Source organism: Gorilla gorilla, chromosome 22, assembly GCF_029281585.2.
Source record: "Gorilla gorilla gorilla isolate KB3781 chromosome 22, NHGRI_mGorGor1-v2.1_pri, whole genome shotgun sequence".
Taxonomy (NCBI): Eukaryota; Metazoa; Chordata; class Mammalia; order Primates; family Hominidae; genus Gorilla; species Gorilla gorilla.
The window spans coordinates 17,555,416-17,574,111 of record NC_073246.2 but is presented as its reverse complement, the minus strand read 5'-3'; the positions used below and the strand labels follow the sequence as shown (position 1 = coordinate 17,574,111).

The 18,696-nt window shown below is 37.6% G+C and overlaps 1 long non-coding RNA gene across 1 annotated transcript in view; it reads right to left on the bottom strand.

Annotated features, from left to right (window-relative positions):
• Positions 1-13,459: 13,459 nt before the first annotated feature.
• LOC129529304 (uncharacterized) overlaps positions 13,460-18,696 on the bottom strand; it is a 69,772-nt gene continuing 64,535 nt past the window's right edge. Inside the window, exons 3-4 of the long non-coding RNA XR_008674779.1 lie at positions 16,134-16,287; positions 13,460-13,629 (exon numbers count right to left, since the gene is read on the bottom strand). This is a non-coding gene — a long non-coding RNA (uncharacterized lncRNA). The remainder of the gene's footprint in view (positions 13,630-16,133; positions 16,288-18,696) is intronic.

Genomic DNA, 18,696 nt, shown 5'->3' with positions numbered 1-18,696 from the left:
CTTCTCTCCCTCTGTTAGCTGATCATAGGGAACTCTCTATGAGGCCATCAGTGCAGGCTGGGAGAGAGAAGGCAGGGTGGCAGGAGTGGAGACCATGGGCATTTGAGCCACTTCCTCATGTAACTTACCTGTGCCTTCAGGACCTGCTCAAGCCCGATCACGTATATACCACTTCCATTTGATGATGGAATGCTGCTTTGCATGACCCAGTTTATGGCTAGATGGGTCAGAAAGCACCCAGTTCATGATAGGCAGTTCAAGTTGTATGGTGACTTGATGACCCATAGTCAAATGTTCAGTTTCCACTGAAGCCCAGTAACAGGCCAAGAGCTGTCTCTCAAAAGGACGGTAGTTGTCTGCAGAAGATGGCAGGGCCTCTGCTGTGATTCACCTATGGGGGCCTGCCAAAGGCTACAAACTGCATCCCTATCAGTCACTGACACCTCAGGCACCATTGGATCTGCTGGGTCATATGGCCCAAGTAGCAGAGAGCTCCCACAGCAGCCTGGATCTGTTGCAGAGCCTTCTCCTGTTCTGGACCCCACTCAAAACTGGCAGCTTTGGGGTCACTCTATAAATGGGCTGGAGTAACACACCCAAATGAGGAATGTGTGGCCTCCAAAATCCAAATAAGCCCCTAGGCATTGTGTCTTTTTCTTGGTTGTAGGAGGGGCCAAATGCAGCAACTTATCCTTCACCTTAGAAGGAATATCTCAACAGACCCCACACCACTGGACACCTAGAAATTTTACTGAGGTGGAGGGTCCCTAAATTTTAGTCAGATTTATTTCCCATTTTCTGGCACACAAATGTCTTGCCAGTAAGTCCAGTGTGTTTGCTACCTTTTGCTCAATGGATCTGATCAGCATAATGTCATCAATGTAATGGACCAGTGTGATATCTTGTGGAAGCAAAAAGTGATCAAAATCTCTCCAAATCAGATAATGACACAAAGCCAGAGAGCTGATATACCACTAAGGTTGGACAGTAAAGCTATATTGCTGGCCTTGCCTGCTGAAGGCAAATTGCTTCTTTGGGCCTTACGAACAGAAAAGGAGAAAAAGGTATTTGCCAAGTCGATGGCTGCATACCAGGTACAAGAAAATGTGTTAATTTGCTCAAGCAATGCAACCACATATGGTACAGCAACTGCAATTGGAGTCACCACTTGGTTAAGCTTATGATAATCCATGGTCATTCTCCAAGATCCATCTGTCTTCTGCACAGGCCAAATGGGAGAGTTGAGTGGGGATGTGGTGGGAATCACCACCCCTGCATTTTTCAACTTCTTGATGGTGGCACTAATCTCTGCAGTCCCTCCAGGGATATGATATTGTTTTTGATTTACTATTTTTCTAGGTTGAGGCAGCTCTAATGGCTTCCATTTGGCCTTTCCCACTTAATACCCCTCATCTTACCAGTCAGGGAGCCAATGTGGGGGTTTTGGCAGCTGCTAAGTATGTCTATGCCAATTCTGCATTCTGGCACTGGGGAAATGACCACAGGATGAGTCCAGGGACCCAGTGTAAATCAGACCTGAGCTAAAACCCCATTAATTACCTGACCTCCATAAGCCACTACTTTAACTGGAGGACCACAATGACCTTTTCAGTCCGCTGAAATCAACATCCCCTCAGAGCCAGTGCCCAGCAGTCCCCAGAATGTCTGATCATTTCCCTTTCCCCAGTGGTAAAAGACTAGAGGTCCCTTTGGGGAAGAATGGGAGAAAGATTAACAGCATAAATTGTCAGTAGTGTAGTGGGGTCCTTCCTCAAGGAGACCTGGCTTCCCCTTCATTCAAGGGTTTCTGGGTCTGTAAACTGGCTCAAATGTGGAAATTGATTGGGGGGCCATGATTCTCTGGTTTTATAATTCACATTAGTCTTTGTCCATTTGATCTAGAAGTTTTCTGCTTATATAAATTAAGTAGGAGTACAGTAGGCTTCCTATCGATTTCACTTCTAGGAACACCTTGATTAATTAGCCAATGCCAGAGGTCTACACAAGTCAGACTATTCTGATTGCTGCCTTGCCTCTGCCATCCATTATAGTAGCCCACCTTGCCTTTGTTGTTTGAGTGCTGCCACTTGGCCCTTAGCAGCTCAGGATCCAATTATACCCATTGTATTTAAATATTGAAGTTGAATGACTGTGGTTTCCACTGTTAGATCTGACATACAGAGAAGAGCAATTACAGGGCTCTTCTAAGAGGCAGGTGCTGCCCTCACAAATTTGTTTCCCAAAGCATTGGTCAAGGGTATATCTTCTGTACCCTCCCAGCTGGGATGAGTAGATCTAAAGTGACTTATCTACTCCACCATCCCAATCTCCCTAAGCCTTTGGATCCCTTCGTCTACATGAAACCAAGGTAGATGAGGCAATTCCAGCTCACTCAGAGTGAGCCATCTTGGAATCCGTATTTCGGCTAACCAAGCAAATAAATTATTAGAACCTTTTTCAACTCCCTGAGCTTCAACATTAAATGCAGAATCCCTACCTAGTGGGCCCAAATCAATAAATTTAGCCTGATCCAACTCTGTGTTCCTTCCACCATTATCCTACACCTTTAATATCCATTCTCATGCCTGTTCTCCAGATTTCTGCTTGTGTACATTGGAAAACTCAAGCAGTTCTTTTCAAGTGTCCCACACCTCCTAATGGGTCACACTCTGAACCTCACCTCTAGGGGCCTGCCCAGACTTTAGTCTAGTTATAGTTCTAGAAGCAAACAGGGGTTTTGGGGGTGGTTACTGAGGAGAATCAACATTATCCTGCCTGGCAACTGGCTCAAGCAGTCCATCACTGTTGCCTCAGACAGTACAAGCTTTATCCCCTCAGACACAGGTGGAAAGGCTGATGGCAGCATGGGTTAGAGAAGGGATGTTGCCACTACTGGGGATGGGAAAGCTATTCCTTCTGGTAAAAAAGTTTCATCAGAGTTTACAAACTCAGTGTCCCCAGCTTCATCAGGGTCCTCCCACACATCCCCATTTCAAGTTGCAAGGTCCCATTCTTTTCCAGTCAATGCCCTCACTTTAACAGTAGACACATGGTGAGGCTGTGCATGCATCTTTCATTGCATGCCAGCCCCTCGCATGATAAGAGTTTGTGTCTGTTTTTCCACAATTTCAGCTCTTTCTCTACAGCTCTTTCTCACTCAGGGCAATCTTAGTAGATTTGAAGCTAAGTATCTGCTTCTGTAGCCTGGAGTTAGAATCCTTGAGTTCATCATTTTCTTTCATCACTTTGTCCAGTGAACTTAGGAGCAACCAACCAACTTCATTATGTTCTTTGGTTCTCTACATATGGTCAAAGGTATTATGTATAGAGTCACTAAACTCCTTGCATCTCATGAGCAGTGAATCAGGAGTGTCAAATGCATTTATCTTGCATAACTCTCTAAACAGTTCATGCCAATAACTATCTGTTTTCTCCATACTATTAGAAGCAGAGACTTTAGCATTTTAGGCTCTAATCATATTAAGCAGACAATTCCAGAAACCCCAAAACCAATGAAAGAACTCCATCCTTAATATTCTGTTCCTCTAGAACCACTCCTGGTTCCAAAATCTGTATTAGTTAGGGTTCTCTAGAGGAACAGAACTAATAGGATAGATATATATACAAAAAGGAGTTTATTAAGGAGTATTAACTCACACAATCACAAGGTCCCATAATAGGCCGTCTACAAGTTAGGGTGCAAGAAGAGCCAGTCAGAGTCCCAAAGCTGAAGAACTTGGAGTCTGATGTTTGAGGGCAGGAAATATCCAGCATGGGAGAAAGATGTAGGCTGGGAGGTTAGGCCAGTCTAACCTTTTCATGGTTTTCTGCCTGCTTTATATTATGGCTGTGCTTGCAGCTGATTAGATGGTTCCCACCCAGATTAAGGGTGGATCTGCCTTTCCCAGCCCACTGACTCAAATGTTAATCTCCTTTGGCAACACCCTTACAGACACACTCAGTATCAATGTTTTGCATCCTTCAGTCCAATCAAGTTGACACTCAGTATTAACTGTCACAAACACTTTAGTTGATTCCTATTTTTCACCAATGAATAGTACTCCAATAAACATTCACTGTAGCTAAACTTTTGAACATGTATTGAAGAATCTATCTTTACTGGAATTGAAAAGTAACTATTTCTGTATATTATATTTCTATAAATATCTGAGTTGTTTCTGGACCTTACATTGCATGATTGAACTGCCTATACCTCCTACACTTGTTCCTCTCTATTTTAATTACTTTTTTCTTATTTATTTTAGTATCTAGTAAGTCAAAGCACACCTTATTTCCAAAAATCTGTTGGCCATTTTATAATTTATTTCTTACAGGTAATATTTTTAATAATTTTGACACTAATCAGACTTATAAAATATTTATAAATTAATTTGGAGAGAGCTGACTTTTAAGCAGTGAATCTTTAAGAAATAGGGTATTCTTATTCTTAGATCTTTCTCAGTTTTATTAAAAATAAGACATTTTACTTTTACCTTTGATATCAGCTTTTGAATTCTAATATATGGTGTACAACATATAAGAAGCAGGGCATGGGGGGATGACCTGGCACAGTGGCTCACACCTGTAATCTCACTTTGGGAGGCTAAGTCGGGTGGATCACTTGAGGTCAGGAGTTGGAGACCAGCCTGGCCTACATGATCTCTACTAAAAATATAAAGATTAGCCAGGTATGGTGGCATGCACCTGTAGTCCCAGTTACTCGGGAGGCTGAGGCATGAGAATCACTTGAACCCAGGAGGTGGAGGTTGTTGTGAGCTGAGATCACACCACTGGACTCCAGCCTGGGTGACAAAGCAAGACTCTGTCTCAGAAAAGAAAAAAAAAAAAGATAAAATCAAGAATATAAATGAAATTTAATTAACTAAATACATTTCTGGCATTAAACTGCTCATATGATTTTCTCTCTTATATAGTAGAGGATAAATAATATTAATAGGTCCAATATAAATTGTACCTTGCATTCTTAGAGTAACCATACTTGATCATGAATGACATATTATCATTTTAAGGTAATGATAATTGTTTTGCCAACATTTTGTTTGAAAATTTTGTTTCTAAGTTCTGAAGTGCCAATTGTCTTTGTTTGTTTTTATTCTTTTTAAAGATCACGTTTCTACTGTCTTCAGGAAATGAGAAAAATGAATCTAGGAAATTTCCATCTTTAAATATACTCTGTAAGTGTGCTGTCCAATACACACATAGCTACTGAGCACTGGAATATAGCTAGTCTGAATGGAGATGTTCTGTAAGTATATCATACATACCAAATTTCAAATACTTAGTATGAAAAAAGAATTCAAATATTATACTTTTGTATTGAATGCACATTGGAATAATATTTTTGATACATCAACTTTTATAAAATCTTATCATTACAATTAATATATCATTATAATTATTTATCTATTATTAAATCAAATTTCTTCAATTTCTATTACTTGTATGGGGTATTCATTTATATTTCTATTGTATAACTTCTCTCAGTAGCATTCTAAGTAGGAGATGAATGATCTAGTTCTTAGAAGTCTGAAGGGTATTCTCTGTCACAATGATTAAATGGGTGTGGCACCAGGGCATGAATATACACACAAATCAATGTAACAACATAGAAAATTCAGAATTTGCCTTTTTTGGGTAACGAATCTTTAATACAAATTTTAATTTTTTGATTATTGTTTTATTGAGCTTCTCTACCACATTTCCACCATTTTTTATAATGTATATTTCCTCAAACATTGCTTTTTTATTCAGATGTAAAAAGTTAATAGTATAGAGTTTTACTTCCTTTACCATTGCACTACTTCTCAACTGGAGGTGATTTTGCCTTTCCTGACATTTGTTAATGTATGGAGATATTTTCAGATTTTGCAGATGGAAGTGGGAATGTGCTACTGCTATCTAGTTGGTAGAATCCAGGGCTACTGTTACAATGCACAGGATAGCCACTTATAACAAAGAATTATCTGGCCCCAAATGTCAGTGTTGCTAAAGTTGAGAATTTCTGATCTATGATAATATCCCATCCCCTTCATCATTTTTCAGACTTAGGTTTTACCTCTTTTTATTTTTTTTTCATTTTACATTTCCTGAGGTTTGTCTATGGTCTTTTCAAAGAGCTGGTGCTTGGATTTATTTATCAGTTTTGCATTTTAATATTTTATCATTAATTTAAACGTGGTTCTTAAGCTCTATTAATTTCCCTTTCCTGCTTCTACATTTAGAAACTTAGTTCATTTTGTATTACTTTTTATACCTTCTTGAGTGATATTCTTTTGTTAAGCACAAAGTGCTCTGTATTTTCCTGTTAGTATACTTTTAAATCTGTTCCCATAGATTTTTAAAACATTTTATTGAAAGATAGTTAATATAAAAAAAGAAAAGTGTGGACACCATAGTCATAAAGCTCAATGAATTTCTACAAACTGAACACACTCATACAACCATCACCAATTGAATAAACCTGTGTAATCTGTACCTAGATCAAGAAATAGAATATACTAGCTTCCCAGAGCCCTTCTTTCTAGTCACAATCCTCCCAAAGGTAACTAATACCTTAACTTTTAATAGCATAGATTAATTTTGCCTCCTTTGTTCTTTGTATAAACGAAATCATAGTTTGTAGTCTTTGCATCTGGCTTCTTTGGCTCAGTATTATTTGTGAGCTTCCGCCATATTGTTATGTATAATTATAATGTATTCATTCTTATAGCTATATATTATTTTATTCTGTGAATACATCACCATTTGTTCATCCATTCTACTGTTGATGGGTCATTTCTAACTACAGAGTATTATAAATATCGCTGCTATGAACTTTCTAGTAGACGTCTTTTGGTGAACATATGGATGCTTGTCTTGGTGGGGATATACTTGGAATATGTATTTTCAACATTAATAGATACTCTGAACAGTTTTCCAAGTTGGTTGTACTAATTTCATTTCTACTAGCAATGTATGGGATACTTGGTTACTCCACATCCTTGACAAAATTTAGTATTGATTGTTCTTTTAAATTTTAGCCATGCTGGGTGGGCAACGGTCTCACACTGTGGTTTTAATTTGCATTTTTCTGATGACATGAAAAGTTAGTATTTTTTCATAGTTTATTGGCCATTTAGATACTTCTTTTGTGAAGTAACTGTTCAAGTTTCTTGTCTATCTTTCTTTTGTATTCTCCTACTGATTTTTAAGTGTTCTTTTTTCTGGATCTGAAGTCTTTGTTACACATGTACATTATGAGTATCTTCTTCTATGGTAGCTGTTTTTTCACTCTCTCAATGGTGTCCTTGATTAACATAGTTTTATAATTTAAACATTGTCCAGTGGATCACTTTTTTCTTTGAAGAGGTGTGTCTTATTTCTTGTTTAAAAATTCTTGTTCTAAAGTTACAAAGATGACATCTCCCTTGTTGTATGGTAAAACTTTTATTGTATTACTATAATCACTTAGGTTTGATATACAGACACTTAATTGGTTATATTCTAGAATCTAGAATAAAATCTAGAATTATCTGGATAAGTTAAAGTACAGTTTTGATTTCTTTTGTTACCCAAAAATTTCTTAGGAGGGTGTTTTAAAATTTCTTTGTAGGATGATTTTTTCTTACTATTATTATTAGAGTTGTAGTATACTTAGATATGTGGTCCGTATAATTTCCACATTAAATAATTTATTGTGCTTTCCTGTGGCATATTATATTACTGTTTTTTGTAAAATATCCCTAAAATATTTGGAAAGAAAGAATATTCTTTATTCATAAAACTCAAAATTCCATATATATATATATATACATGTACATCATTAGTTATTATTATAGCAGCTCATATTAATTATTTATTATGGGCTGGACACTAATTTTTGTACTATATGTATAGACTTATTTAATTATCATAACAATGATACCATCCATTTTATAAGGGAGGATAGAAGGAAACTGAGGTAGCAAGATGGTAAGTGTATTGTCTAAGGACTGAGCTAGTTAAGTGGGGGAAATAAGTTTGAAATTCAGGTTATACAGCTCTGCAGCCAATGTCCTTAATCACGACCCTCTTTTACATGTATCTCTATATTGTTATATTATTACTTTCATATCCATAAAATTAACATACTAAATATACAATTAGACCTCTGTATTCATGGATTTTGCAGCCTTGGAGTCAATCAACTGCAGATGAAAATTAAAAAAAAAAATAATTCATATAGAAAATATAGCATAATAACAATTTACATAGCATTTACATTGTATTAGGTATTGTAAGTAATATAGAGATGATTTAAAGAATGTGGGAGGATATGCGTAGGTTACATACAAATACTGCACCATTTTATATAAGGAACTTGAGCATGCATGAATTTTAGTATCCAAGATGGTCCTGAAACTCATCCCATTTGGATACCAAGGGACGATTTGTAATAGTCAATTATTTTATATACTGAACTTTTGTCTTGATTGGCCAAAGACTGAGAAAACATTAAATGCTTTTTGCCACGACTACAATGTAATTTTTATTGTTTCATTGGATTTTGCTGTTTTTTTGAAGTGCCATGGTACATAGCACATACAAATTTTTTATCTTTTACAAATTCATTATGGATTTTCCTTTTTATGAACAGAATAGTTCTCTCTGTCCTGTTTATGTTTAATTTGAATTTTACCTTTTCTGAGATTGACACATGTGTTTTTAAATTTGCATTTCCCTGGCAAATTTCCCTGTTATTATACTACTGTCTTCCCCCTTCTTAGATTTTCGATACTGCTTTTGTCTCTTTCAGCTGTTCCCTTCTTTTTGTAATGTTTTGGAAGGGGACATAGTTATTATGTTTTGTCTTTTCTTTCTTTTTTTTTTTTTTTTGAGATGGAGTTTCACTCTTGTTGCCCAGGCTGGAGTGCAATGGCACGATCTCGGCTCACCGCAACCTCTGCCTCCCGGGTTCTAGTGATTCTCCTGCCTCAGCCTGCAGAGTAGCTGGGATTACAGGCATGCGCCACCACGCCCAGCTAATTTTTGTATTTTTAGTAGAGATGGGGTTTCACCATGTTGGTCAGGCTGGTCTCGAACTCCCGGCCTTAGATGATCCGCCCGCCTTGGCCTCCCAAAGTGCTGGGATTACAGGTGTGTGTCTTTTCTTGTCTTTTGTATATATGTCAGCTCAATTAGGTATGGAATTCCTGGTTCTTAAATTGATTTTCTTAGACTCTGAAGGCAACTCTCCATGATCCTTTGGCATTTAGTATTGCGAAAAACTTGAAGCCAATTTGAGGATTTCTTTTGTAAGTCACTTGTCCTCGCCCTTCCCTGCTGGCACCCCTGTGCTGATGCTTGTAGGGTTCTGTTTTTAGTGCTGAAATGAAATATTTCATCAAAATATATCAGGCTTAACTCTGCTTTAATTAATTTTACCTGACATTAAACATGTCCTCTACACTTCTAGTCAAATGACTTTCTTCAGCTCTGCTAAGTTTTCTATTGCTTCTTCCTTTTTTTTTTTTTTTTAATTTTTGCTGCTCTATCTGCCAAGTTCTTTCTTTCTAGACAACTATCTTTTTCAACTTTTATTTTAAGTCCAGGGGTACGTGTGCAGGATGTGCAGGTTTGTTACATAGGTAAATGTGTGCCGTGGTGGTTTACTGCACAGATCATCCCATCACCTAGAAATTAAGCCCAGCATCCATTAGCTATTCTTCCTGATGCTCTCTGCCCCACACTCCCAATAGGTACCCAGTGTGTGTTGTTCCCTCTCATGTGCCCATGTGTTCCCCTCAGTCAGCTTCCACTTATACATGAAAGCATGTGGCATTCAGTTTTCTGTTCCTGTGTCCTTCTAGACTTCTTATAAAACTTATTTTAGATCTCCTGGATATTTCCTCTAAATTTTTACTTCTTTGGCAGCAATTTTTTACATTTTTAGAAGTTCTGGAAGAAGTTATTTAGCTTATTTTTCTAATCCATTGATTCCAGTTCTACAGAATCTCCTCTTGTATTCACAAATTCCATTACATTAGAAATTTCATGGTCATATTTTTCATCTCAAAGCAACTTTTTCTGCTCTCAGGTCCTACCTTTGTAATGACTTCTTGCTTTTACTTCATACACAAAATATTCTCTTGAATCTTCTTGAAAGTACACATTGGATATTTCCTATAGTTTTTCCTAGCTTTTATTAATAAAACCATTCTTAGGAAATATTTTATCTGCCTTCTCAGATTGACTGCCTTCTAACTATTGACTCTCTTTAGAATTTTCTCTTTGCTTCTTGCAAATAACACATGGATGGGATAGGGAATGCAGGCGTGACTAGGTAAATAGAATGTTGGAGGACATTGTAGGTTTGTCCATATTTGGAGATTTATGTGAGTTCTTTTAAATAGATACAGTTTGGGACAAAATAAAAAATAAAGCAGAAATAAAGAGGAGGGAAGAGAAGGAATAAAAAAACGGGAAGAAAGAAAGTAAAAAAGGAAGGAAGGAAGAAAAAAGAATGAAGGAAATTAAAAAGGAAAAGGAAGGAAGAGTTAATGCTACTGCAGTTTTACATTGAAAAATTATAAGGTGATGATCTCTGAAGAATAGGATATAAATTAAGGCTGGGTGGGGGTGTGGACAGCAACATCAAGAAGTCTTACTCTTAAGCCAAAGAGATTAAATTCACTCTTTTATTGCTGGAATAATGTGCCTGTTCTCTGACTGTCACAGCCTTTCTCTTTTGAGACTAGTTGTAGCATTGCCCCTATTCTACTTGGCTTGCTGTATGATTCAATAATAAACTGGGGAAAAATTATGCAGAGTAATCCCATGCTTGCCAGCTCCAGATTTGTAACTTCCCTCCAGTACCTCCTACTTTGTCCTAATGCCCTGCTGCTATCAGCTTGGAGTCAGTGTGGGAATTGTGACTTGGTCAGCAGTTCTCTCAATTTTCTTGCTTACAATATATTCTGCAGGAATTGCTTTACTTTTTCGTAATAGTTTGGTTTCCTTCTATGATTTTCAGAGCTGATACAATTTTCCCACAATTTTTGAATTCCTTTGGTCATTCCATTGGGGATTTTGGGGAGTCAGAAGTTATATGCAAGTATTCAGACCAAAGTCTGTGTTTTAAATGTTTGAGTAGATTATTATCAGGTATTACATGATAATTAACACTTTAACAAACCATTGGGAATATTCAAACGCCCCTCAATTTTGTGGTTTCCAAACTCTGGTGACAGATGAGCTGCATCTGAAATACCTGGAAACTGCTTTTTGAATGGTGACTCTCAAGAGTTCCAATTTAGAAGGTATGTTAAGGGTCCTTAAAATATGAGTTTTAAACCTGTTTCCAAGCAATTTTTATGATCAGCTAGGTTTGAGAGTGCTATGATGTAAATGTGTCCCCAAGAAGTTCATGTGTAAAAAAGTTAACTGTCATCGTAACAGTATTAAGAGGTGGGGTCTTTAAGAGGTGATTAGGTCAGTGAGTACTCTGCCGTCATGAATAGATTAATGTTGTTGCCTCGGGAGTGAGCTCCTGATAAAAGAATCAATTTTGCTCTGTTTGTCTCTGTCTTGCAGATTCACACCCTATGTGATGCCTTCTGCCATGGGATGTCCCTCACCAGATTCTAGTGCCATGCTCTTGGACTTCCTAGCCTCCAGAACCATAAGCCAAATAAACTTTAGTTCTTTGTAAATTACCCAATTTGTGGTATTCTGTTATAGCAGCAGAAAATGAAGTAGAACATTGAGTCACTTCCCTAATCTAGACTGGCCAACTCTTTGCAATTATGATCTCATCATTCAATTTTTGATTTCAGGAACTCTTTCTCCTTTCTACTCCTAAGGATAATAGAATACATTTTAGTCTTTTGCTTATGAGAGCAAGTATACATTAATTTTTTTTCTTTTAGAGTTTTATGACAGTTGTTAACATAACTGTAGACCCCCTGAAGTGTGACGAGAAAAAAATTATTGCTCTAACTGTAGGGTGTTTGTACTACATCTGAATAAGACACTTTTGGAAAATGAGATAGTAATCCCCTACACATTCTTTGCTGGAGTTCTTAGATCTGGAGAAGTAATTTCATCATGCATTGTGATTATTTGGGAAAGTCCTATTGTGCCTTTTTAAGATGATAGTGTGGAGCTGATGGGGGAAAATAACCAGGAACAGCTGGAGGCTTTGCAAGTGTTTTCATGAGCAGGATGTTCCATGCCAGGAGGGAATGCATTTTACTGGAATTTTTAAATAAAAGTGTTCTATTTCTTGAATATGTTTTTTATTAGTATTATTTAGAAATTTCAGCACTGGCTTTATTTTCTGTAATAACAAGGACAGATATACTTATTGCTAAAGATGTAGTTAACACAGTTTGGTTTTATTTGGGGAGTGGTTGGCTATTTAATCCATAATTCAAATCCACTAATATCAGTGAGAAATGTTCATACTTACAATGACATATGAAAATACATAAAAATAAAAGGCATTTTTAAACTTTGTTTTTAACCTAGGAACTCTTCCTCTGGTATCTAAACATCTGGTTTCCATTCTTTTCATCAAAGCTAACAGCCAGAGCCCTTAAGAAGAGAGATTAGATACAAAATCCTGATAAATCCCATTCAGTTTGAGTTCTGTACCAATAACAGAACACCATTTGTTGTCCATTTGTCTTTGGGTAAAATGGGGGAGCTTTGGGGCTAACACCACAATGAAAAAAATGATTGGAGTTTATCTTGCATTGTATTTTATTCTGACTGCAATCTGATGACACAGATATATACCACACTGTACTCTGAAATCACCAGAATAAAATTGTTTTAGGCCCTTGCATAATACTGTGCTAACTAAACAATAACACCCACATTTAAATAGTCTGTGGGTTACACAGACAAACTGCAGGTTTTCTTTTAGGTTTACCACTCCCCTAGGAACTTTAAATCTCTTTGTATCTAATCTCTGATTTCTTCTACCTCTCATTCTGTTTATAAGTGCAACTTGGGACTCAAAACAGAAAAGCATTTGCAAGGTTTAAGGGTTTAGAACTCTACCTCTCAGGACAAAACAAATTAACAAGCAAATCTCTTGTGCAGGTTACTGCATTATCATCAAGATGAGAATCTTAACAATTTATTTAATTATAGAAGATGTGTATGAAAGATGTGTAGTAAAAGAGCTATTTAGATATAAAACATAAGTCAATGATAGGTATACAAAAGGCATATAGAACAACAGCAAGAATATGTGTTAGGTCCTGCCCGTGTTTCAAAGCCACTAAATTCTCTTAGGGCACAAATTATGCATGCACACAAAGCTACGCATGCACACACGCACACACACACACACACACAATGACATTTGCCACTGTATTAGTTGTATTAGTTTTCTTTGCTGGATAGAAAATAACCACTAATGTAGTGGCTTGCAATAATATTAATTTATTATCAGAAATCTGGCATGCTTTATTTGGATTCTCTGCTCAGTGTCTCATGGATGCAATCAAGGTGTCCGCTGGCTGCATTTTCATCTGGAGGCTCAGCTAGGGAAATCTGTTTTCCGGCTCTCTCAGGTTATTGGCAGAAATCATTTTCTTGAACTTGTATGACTGAGATCCTCATTTTCTTATGAGTTGTTGGCTGAAGATAAACAAAATGTGATATATCCATATAATGGAATATTATTTGACCATAGAAGGGAATGAAATTCTGATACACACTACAACAAAGAAGAGCCTTGAAGACTTTATGCTTTTCATATTTTCATAAGTGAAAGAAGCCAGACACAAAAGACCACATATTATGATTCCATTTATAAGAAATATCCAGAATGGGCAAATCTATAGGCACAGAAAGTGGATCTGTGGTTACTTTGGATTGGGGTGATAAAGAGGTAGGAAAATGATGGCTAAACAGGTTTTCTTTTACGGTGATGAAAATGTTCTAAAATTAGCTACAGTAACAGTGTACACAATTGTGAATATACCATGAATCCTTGCATTGCACACTTTAAATGATTGAATTGTATTGTGTAAGAACTATATCTCAGTAAAGCTCTTAATAAGGGAGTTATAACTGCTGAAAGGAAATCATGTTGGGTAAACAGAGGTAAAGCACAAACTTCAGGCCCCTTTCTCAAAACCTAAGTAAGAAAGGGAACCTCTTTTACAGCAGAGTAACTTTCTCCTGGAAAAATCTTTTCAATTCACTGAGAATATACATTTTTGTCTACTTTTTCATCCAAGAAGTTCCAGTGAGGATGTGTTTCTTAATCATATTGAGAAAGCTCTCGGGAAGGTGTAAGAGTGGGCTCTGATACTGAATTCCAGGAAGAACAACATCTTGTCTTTACTTTTGAGATTGCTTGCTAGTTTACTTATGCAAAGCACCTTCCTGTGGAGGGTTAGGAAGTGGGTGAAACTTGGGAATCCTTAAGCAGCTTCACAGAAGCAGGATTGCTTCCGCATTGTAGCTACAAAGTCAAAGATCCAGGTTTCCTAAGAGAGCGATAAGAGGATAAATGTTGTTCTGGAGTTTGGTGGGGCTAAACTGGACTAACAGCTTTAAGGGAGAAGGGAAGAGATAAGAGGCCCACAGTAATGGACACTTACAAAGGCAGGCACTTTGAATATGCTCTCACTTTAAGAAGTGTTTTCAATATTAAATAATTGCCACACCTATTTCGTGAATTAGATTATATCACGTCCATTTTGTAGATGAGAATACTGGGGTCTGGAAAGATGGTCACAGTTAGTCATGGAATTGTAAGTGAATGATGGAGTTGTATGATTCCTTGAGGCTTCATTCTCTGCCCTCTTCTTTTTTTACTCCATACCACTGGTTCTCAACTGGGGTCAATTTTGCCCCCACTATCCCCCAGGGGACATTGGGTAATATCTGTAGACATTTTTGGTTGTGACAACTGCATGTGGGAATGCTACTGGCATCTAGTTGGGTGGAGGCTATAGATATACCTAAACATTTTATAATACACAATGCAGAATTGGCTGGCCCCAAACCTCAGTAGTGCAGAAGTTGATAACCCCAGCTTCAAACACAGCTTTGTAGCTCATCAGCTCATGTGTGTTCAGCAAGAATTCACAGTTGATTCTGACTTCTACATATATTTCCCCAGTTCAGATGTCTGTCAAGAGCTTTGGATTTATGTATGCAACTGCCTCGTCTCCTCATTTATTCCAAACTCAAACTATTCAGTCATCATATATTGAATCAGTATTTAGGTGTGCAACTGTGACATAAATATCACAATTTTGGTGTACAGTTGATTTTTTTAAATCAAGGTATAAATAAGGTCCACACATTGTGATTGATAGGCATGTCTCTGATTACTCTTCTAATCTGTAGTCTTTCTCCATTTCTTTTTTATTTTTGTAATTTGTTTGTTAAGAAAAATAGGTCATTTGTCTTGTTGATTTTCTGACTGTAACCTGTATCATTCTAAATATCCTGCACATTAGTAATTGGTCTGAAAGTTTGATTAGATGTTTAATTAGATTCAGGTTTAACTTTTTCTTTTAGCAAAATTAATTCGTAGGTAATATTATGTTCTCCTACTCAGAGGCACATAATGTCCATTGGGTTTTCTTTCGTGGTTTTAGCAGCTATTGCTTATCAATACCTACTCCATTACCTCATTTATAGTTGCAAAATGGTTATGTACTAATTAAATTATTCCTTCCTCATTTATTAGCTGAAGTATTTCTATAAAGAGAAACATCCCATCTAGTATTGTTTACCCTTTGGTACAGTTCATATAGAAAAAGCAAGATAAATGCTTGAATCTTTCCCTTTATTTAACAGTTTTAAAACAATTTATTGGTATCCTTTGGTGGCAGCTAATTTGTGTTATCAAAGTATCATTATAGACGGAAGCTTACGTGATGCACTTCAATCTATTGTAGTTATCATTATTGACACTCAAATTGCCTATCTTTAATGAGAGCCCTTGGAAGCTGACTCTTTCGTCCCCTCAGATCTGGGAGTGAGGAGGTTAGGAGTAGAGGCCGACCTGCTCAGCTGCTCTAAATAGAGTTCCTCAGTGTTCTGCACTGATGTTTGCCCTGTATCTCTTCCGCATAAGGTTGGGACACCCTTATGAAAAGAGGTAAAAGGTTCTCTCTTACCTCTTTTTCTCTCTTGTTCATACATTGGCCTGTGGCTTCTTTGTCTATCTGATACTGTTTAATTTCTATTTTTATGCAAATCTTCCATTTCTGAATTCCTTACTGTTTCCCATGGCTGTTATTTATTTGGCCTTTTAGATGATGCTCTTTGTCCCTGGGGGAAAAGAGGTATTTGGTAAGAGTCAGGAATTGACAGAGTCTGCTGTCTTGATCGAATCTGAGAGATCTTTAAAAAATGTGAATTAAACAATGCTGCTTCCACGACTGAAACTCTAATGGCCCACACCTGCTACAGACCAAGTCCAAACTCTTTAAGGAGTTCTGTTATCCTCTAAATCCTGCTTAGCCTTGCTTCTTGCCTGACACCTTCTGCCCCCATAATTTCAGCCATGTGAAATCTCTTGCAGTTTTCCAAACATGGCACACTGTTTCTCCAGCTTATTGTTTTCTGCTGACTATGTTCTTTCTGCCTGGTCTCCTGGAGTACACTCCCTTCTTTCTCACCTTTGTCTCAACTTCCCTTCCTCCTTTAGGTCTCAGTTTAGATGGCATTTCTTCCATTAGGTCTTCTTTGAACGGGGTGCATATGTCTCCTACTTTTCCTGGGAAAGTTCTAGATTATGCCCACTTAAAAATAATTAGTGCCTTTAAATTCTTTTTAATACACCTTTTCACTCTTACAAGTGTCCCTATTTGAATAATACATTATATAATCACTCTATCTCTGAATTTACATTTCCAGAACTGTGTTATATTTCTTTTGTATGGATTTCCATGACATTTTATAATTGCATCTAGCATATTTCAGGTGCAATTATACTTTCCTATTTACTTGCCTTTGTCATGGAAAGAATTGTGTCCGGCTCAAACTCATATGTTGAAGCCCTAACCCTCAGATGTGACTATATTGGAAATAGGTTCCTTAAAGAGGTAATAAAGATTAAATGAGGTCATAAAGGTGTCATCCTGAACCCCTATTTACTCCAATAGGGATGGCACTGTGTCTGAGAGGCTGAAGAAGAGACCTGGAGACAATGAATAGGACACAGGGTTCTTTGGGGGAACTTGCTTTCAGGGACAGTCCAGTGGCAGCGAGCTGAACAGGAGAAGTGCTACCATTTGTAAAAAGCATGCAGTTTATACAGTATTTTCACACAGTACCATCCATCTAGCAATCACTATTTAACCCAAAACAAATGGCCTCAATCCACTGGACAGCCTGTGTTCTAAGGGAAAGGCCAGGGATTCAGAACTCTGAACACACATTCTTCTTAGACTACAGGGTCATTCTCAGCGTATGCTTAAGTTATTGCCGACACGTGTATCTGCTGTAGAAAACGTGAGTCCCTAATCCAACAGGACTAGTGTCCTTATAAACAGAGGAAAAGACACCAGGAACGCACACAGAGAAAAGGCTGTGTGAGGGCACAGAAAGAATACAAGCATCTGCAAGCCAAGGAAGGAGGTGTCAGGAGAAGCTAAACATGTTGATACCTCGAGCTTGGACTTCCAGCCTCCAGAGCAGTGAGAAAATAAATTTCTGTTGTTTAAGCCACCCAGTTTGTGGTATTTTATTATGGCAGCCCTAACAAACTAACACAGACTTCTTCACTAGATTGGCTTAATTTTTATATCTGTATGATCAGAATACAAAATTAATTTTTATTTTATATCCATACGATCAGTGCTAGGTACATGGTGGGCATTGTATGAGTCAAGGTTCAGTCTGACAAAACAGAGCCCTTAAGAATGAAATACATTTGATCTGTGTACCCAGTTACTGTCACCTAGCTCCTAAAACCATTGGAAATTCCTGGGTAATTAGAGTGTCTTTTGTTATTCATGGACCCCCTTTGATCACACCTGTATTTATCCTAATATCTCAATTTAAGATAGAGCCCCTGGATAGCCTCGAGATGCTGCCAGTTATCAGAAAGACCAAGGGATTAAGGAGTTAAAGGGTTGGAACTTTCAACCCCACCCATTGACCTGATGGAAGGTGCTGGAGATCATAGCCTATAAAAACTCTTGAACGACGAGATTTAATGAGCTTCCTGGATATTGAACATGTGGAGGTGCTGAGAGGGTGTCAAACCCAGAGAAAGAGGAAAACTGTGACATCCCCTACCCCAGACTTGTAGCCATCTCTTAAATCTAGCTGTTCATCCATATCCTGTATGTCCTTTAAAACAAACCAGTAAATATAAGTAAAGTCTTTCACTCAGTTCTGTGAGCTGTCTTAGCAAATTATGGAACACAAGGAGGCAGACTGTGGGAATCCCAGTTGCTATAGCCATTGATCAGGATTACAGGTCACAACCTGGGGCTTGCAATTGGCATCTTAAGGTAGGGGGGCAGTTTTGTGGGATGGAGCTCTTAACCTGTGGGATCTGACTCTTAACCTGTGGGATCACATAGTGTCAGAATTGATTTGAGTTATAGGACACCCACTGGGTCGGCTAAAGAATTGCTTGATGTGTTGAGGGGAAAAAAACCCACGCGTTTGGTCACAGAGGCATTCTGTGTTAAGAGTGAGAGTAGAGAGAAAAATGTGGTTTTGGTT